We start from the raw sequence: 5,748 nt of genomic DNA, 5'->3' as shown, positions 1-5,748 counted from the left end.
GTCCCTGACTCCTTTGTCTGCTTCTGGGACCCTTTCTTTCCTACTGGGTTGCCTCATCCAGCTTTGATATGGAACTTATGCCTAGTCTTAATGCACCTTGTTATGTTACATTCAGTTTCTATAACAGGGAGGCCTGCTCTTTTCTGAGGGGAAATGGAGAGTGGAGGAGTGAAAAGTTTCTGCACCCCAATAAGCCCCTCTGCCGACATGATAATCTAAACCAGACCAAATCAAACCAAATTACAAAAAGCCCAGGTTTAATGGATCCCATGCTCCTGGATGACCCTCTAGTCCTCCAAAGAGGAGATAGGAAAAGAAGACTAGAAAACCACGTTTGTTTTCCGGGTGGCAGTTTAAATACACTGTGGGAGTGGTCTTGAGCATCTCTGGGGAGGGGTCATCATTTGGTAAGATTTCTCAGGGATGAGTCTGAACTGAAGCAACTTCAAGGGAGGGGGCTGGAGATGGAACTTTCACCCGAATATTCCAGACTCTTTTGATATGCGGATGCTAGGGTCTAGGATGAAGCTTCCACCCTAACAAGGAGCAGTGAATCTGGGGAATTGGTGGAGTGGGGAGGTGTCTATGGAGGGGAAGCTGTAGTCAGCTTGTATTGTATGAGAGGAGAATAAATAGAAAGAAAAAAGAAAAGAATGATGGAAATTAGAAGATAGTCATGTTTAACTTGAAAGATTTTGTGTGTGTGTGTGTGTGTGTGTGTGTGTGTGCGTGTGTGTGTGCTTGCCTGCATATATATGTACCCCATGTATAGTGGTGTCCACAGAAATCAGAAGAGGACCTTGGATTCTCTGTAACTGGAGTTACATCCAGTTATGAGCCAACATGTGGGTGCTGGAAATTGAACCTCAGTCCTCTGCAGGAGCAGTAAATGTTTTCAACATCTGAGCCATCTCCTCAAACCCTATTTTTAACTGAAATATATACACATGAATCAAAATATCACATTTTCCTGCTAATATGTACAAATTTTATGTAGTTATATACAGTCAAATTTAAGTTTAATAATATACTTAATAAGAATGCACAACTACATGAAATAGAATAGAAACAGAAAAGTTTCATTTGAGATTATATATGGACATGTTAAATTATCCTTTTATTAGTCAACAACAAAATAAAAATTGGTAAAATACATAACGTTTAAGAAAGATTCTGAATTATAATAAACCTTCATGACTTGGCAATGGTGGTGCATGCTTTTATTCCCAGAACTTGGGAGGCAGAGGGAGGCCCTGCGCTCAATCTTCAGGACCATAAGAACACCCTTAAAACCTTAAAAACAATTACATATAATGTATATTTGAGTTTTATGAGATTGATGTAAAAAATAACATAAGAAAAGAACATCAAAGTTCCCATCTGATGTGTAAAGCTTCTGCATTCATCATTACCATATCCACAGAACAAAAAAATATGAAAAAACCTGAAAACCGTCAACTATATTCATAGAGGCATCAGAGAACTAAAATATCAAGGAAACTGCTGCTCCAAACTGGGAGACAGGCAGTTGACTACAGGTTGTCACAGGTTGCTATGCATGAATCCCAGCAACAGAAACCTTCGTTTGAAGTCAGTCCTCATAGGCACACTTTAAACTACAACTGATGAATTTCTATAGACTTGCTGTGAATGATCAAAAGTGCTAAAATTTCTGATGTCTCAATTCGGAAGAAGCTCTCACATTTTCCTAGGTGTGACTGCTGGGAGCTTCATGGGGTCTCACTGTGGGTATTAGGGAAACATACTGTCTCTGACTAGCAGCAAAAACTAACATTTTAAAATCAGCCAAACTTGGTTATCTCAAAGTCCTACAAAATCCTGAGTGACTTGGTGTAAAAGAAATGTTCCATTCTACTTTTTCCATTTTGTAACAAAGAGGGAGAAAAATGCCGAAATAAAGTCACTTCCAATTCCTCGTATCACCTACAGAGGTAGAAAATAAATATGAGGAACACCTATGAAGGTTGTAGCCTATGGATATAAAAAGACAAAAGACTGCTAACTGTAGTGGCTCTTCTCATTGCTACACCTAATCCCCACATCAACAAGATGCTTAGACAACATGTCATGGGTAAAGAACTGCATCAGACCCTATCTAAGAGACACTGTATGAACGAAAGCAAAAACAAATACCTCCCACTGCACATGGAAACTATAGACATTTTATCCCTTTACATCACTTCTAAGGAAAGATTCCTAGAACCTAAGCCCTGGAAATCCCTCCTAGCACAGACAGACTGGAGAAGTACCTACGCAGAGATTGAGTCTTTCCAGGAAATGGTGAGAAGGCAGATGGATGAATCCACTCACACTTATACAACTAAACAGAACAGAATCTCATAGTAAATCCATCCTCTGCCAAGGGCATTAAAACTCAGGCAGGAAACTTCCAATTCCAGCTTCCTTTTGTGGTCTGAAGCATTTGGATCAAACATAGTGGCCAACTTGTATTTTTTTTTTTTTTTGCTAGAGAGCTTGCCTCTTTAAACCACTGTGCTTAAAGGATAGTAGGGACTGTTTGGGAGAATTTCCCTCAAACATGAAGAGCAAAGGGGTAGTCAGGCATGAGGAAGCTTATAGCTGCTATAGTCCTTAGGATCAGGCTACTTTCAAATTAAGTCATGGAAAGGCCTTGGCTTGCATGCTTTTTCAGAAACTTTTCCTGTGATTATAATCTCTAAAATCCAGTATTTCCAGGAGAGCCAGAGCTGTTACACAGAGAAACCTTGTTTCAAAACAAAACAAAACCCTCCCCAAATAGGTCAGAATTCTTCACGGGTCTTTGTATTCTTATCTCCAGGAATAACTACAGTCCCACAATCTCTGTAAGAAAAAAAAAAGAATGTTTCTGGAACAGCAAATAAGACGTCAGCATTCCTTGTATCCTATGAGCTGGCTTGTTTCTGAGATAAATTTCAACAATCTCCTCGTAGAGAGAAGTGTAGGGATGACTTTGTGCGTGAAAGGGAAGGAGGACTCCCTTCTTGACAGGAATTCCTTAACAGAAGCCTCCTTTTGTAAGGAAGTGTTCAAACAAGAGAATGGACACACTGAGTATTACACAGCCCTCCCTGACTTGGCACAATGCTATGCCTTTTTTTTTTTTAAAAAAAAAAAGGTTATAGGCTTGAAAAAATAAGATCACTCCCTGAATCCCATACTCATCATTTTCTAGAGTTAAAGTCCAACAATATCTCATAGGGATAAAAGCTCGGTGAGCCTATTGGTGCCTGAAAGATAAAGTGAGCAGTCCCCATGCCTTCTCTCTTGGCTGTTTCTCTTTTTTTTAAAAAAATAAAGATATTTTAAAATAAGAGAGCTTTTAATTTTACATAATACACAAAGTTTTAACATTTTGAAAATGTACAACTGTATATTTACATGTATAGAACATTTAATGTTACAGAAAACTCAGAAGTTTAAAATTTAAAAATTCACAACCTTTTATTTACATGTATATATATACATTTATACATTAGCAAGACCATACTAATTCCATCTCTTATCATATTCTATACAAATGAACTGCTTTGAACTTATATAACCTATTCTTTCCCACATCTTCTCTCTCTTGTTCTTCCTCTCCCTTCTATATGTATGTTTTCTTTTCCATGTAAATAAAGAGTTTATATGCATATATACGTGCATGTATGTGCATGTTTATATTTACATGGATGTAATATTTATATGTACACATATATACATAAACTGTATATTTACATGGAAAAGTTTATATAAACTTATACATGCAAACAGCCATCAAAGGCATTCATTAAAATGTTATTCACACAATATATAGGATCTGATGAAATTAAAGTTAAATCTCAAGAATGTCATTTTGAGAACATATATTAATAGTTCACATTATCAATTTCATTATCATGTTTCATAAAAATGGGGTGCTTTGATTTCATTTAACATAAAATTTCCCATATGTTCTCTCTCTCTTTCTATCCCCCCACTATGTATGTTTTCTTTTCTATCCCCTAATAACTATAGTTCTGCATCATGTATTGTTCTTGTTCAACATACAAGAGGAAACCGAGGATGTTCATCCCACTGTGTCTGACATCTTTGGTTTAACATGACCTAATTTCATCTCTTAAAAAATATAATGCACAATTTTATTTTTGAATTACAGAATAAATGTTCATGAAGTATATATACTAAGCATTATTTATTCACACATTGCTTGTGAGCACTTAGATGATCTCATGAATTGAGTCCTAACAGTAGTGCCACAAGAGACATGGGTATGTGAGTTTCTACATTATATGCTGCTTTGTATACATTTGAATATGTACTAAGGTGTAGACTAGCCAAATCATTTTAGTTCATCTATTTTTTAGATTTTTTTACTATGCTCTGACAAGAAAAGCTCAGTTACCAACATAAATCTTGAAAGCACAAGCCTGTTTGAAGAGAACATGGGAGAAAATTTGCGTAGCAACAATTCAAACATCGAGCTTCTAGATTTAATTTTAAAGTATAAGTAAAAATGTCAAGAAGAGGATCCTGGGGAGATGAAGAAGTTGGTAAAATACTTACCATGCAGACATGTGGTTTTGAATTTAGTCCCTTAAACTCATTTCAAAAAATGTGTGTAGTGGTACACATCATTTTAATGATAGTGTTGGGCAGATAAAGAGGATCCTGCATTAACAGTGATGCCAGTCAACCCTAATTGTCAGGTTCCACTCCAGTGAGAAGTCCTATCACAGCACCATTGGACAGCATCTGAGGAAAGAACTCCAGATTCTCTCTTGGCCTCCACACGCAAACATTCACAAGGATACCCACAAAACCTCAAGTTTTCACATGTAAGCAATGCCAAAATGGTACTGTATGAAATGAGAACTCTCTACTAGGAATAAATAACAGTATGAAGGCAGAAAATATTGACTGGAAAAAATCAGAATAAAATAAAACAAATCAGGAAAATTACAAACCAATCTTCATGAGGAACACAATTTAATGCATTCTCAACAGAATACTAGAAAAATGAGTTTAAGAATATGTCAAAAAAGATTCATCATGACCATTTTGACTTTATGCTAGATGTGCAGAGATTGTTCAACATATGTAAACCACTATATACTATATCACACATATGGGCTCAAACACAAAAGTCACATGATCTTCTCAGGAGAGAAAGAAGAAAGTCTTTTTAAGAAGAATGCAACACTCCTTTATGCTAAAATTATTAATAAAAACAGGGAATCAAAGAAACTTACCTCAACATAATAATATAATTGGCCAAGCTATAATCAACAATATGTTTAATGGAGAAAAGCTCAGAAAAAAAAACTTTGTTCCTAAAATCAGGAATTTCCCCACTCTAATTAAATACACAGAAATTTGGTTGATGAAGTTTAATTTTTTCCAGAAGGTTGGTATATGTCCTAAATCCTTTGCAGTTACTCAGTCATGTTGAATTGATATATTTGGAAGGCATCCCAGTGTGTGTGATATTCTAAGAACTCATTCTACTTAAAAACTACTAGTGGATAGGATGGAGTGATGGCTCATTAAAAGCTAGAATCACAACTAAAACTTTCAAAACTATCCATGGCTTCTTCTGTAATTTTTTTGGTTTGAGATGCTTTAAGACATTATTAATGAAAATACTGTCCAGTAACTTTGAAGTGGTTTCCTAGTCAACTTCTTTATTTCTCACTCTAACAAAGTGGGCTCCAGTCAAGCAGAAACTTGTTCATTACCTGAACA

The sequence above is a fragment of the Microtus ochrogaster genome, chromosome X (genome assembly GCF_000317375.1).
Source record: "Microtus ochrogaster isolate Prairie Vole_2 chromosome X, MicOch1.0, whole genome shotgun sequence".
Classification (NCBI taxonomy): Eukaryota; Metazoa; Chordata; class Mammalia; order Rodentia; family Cricetidae; genus Microtus; species Microtus ochrogaster.
The sequence above is the reverse complement of the archived record's forward strand: the minus strand, read 5'-3'. Positions refer to the sequence as shown.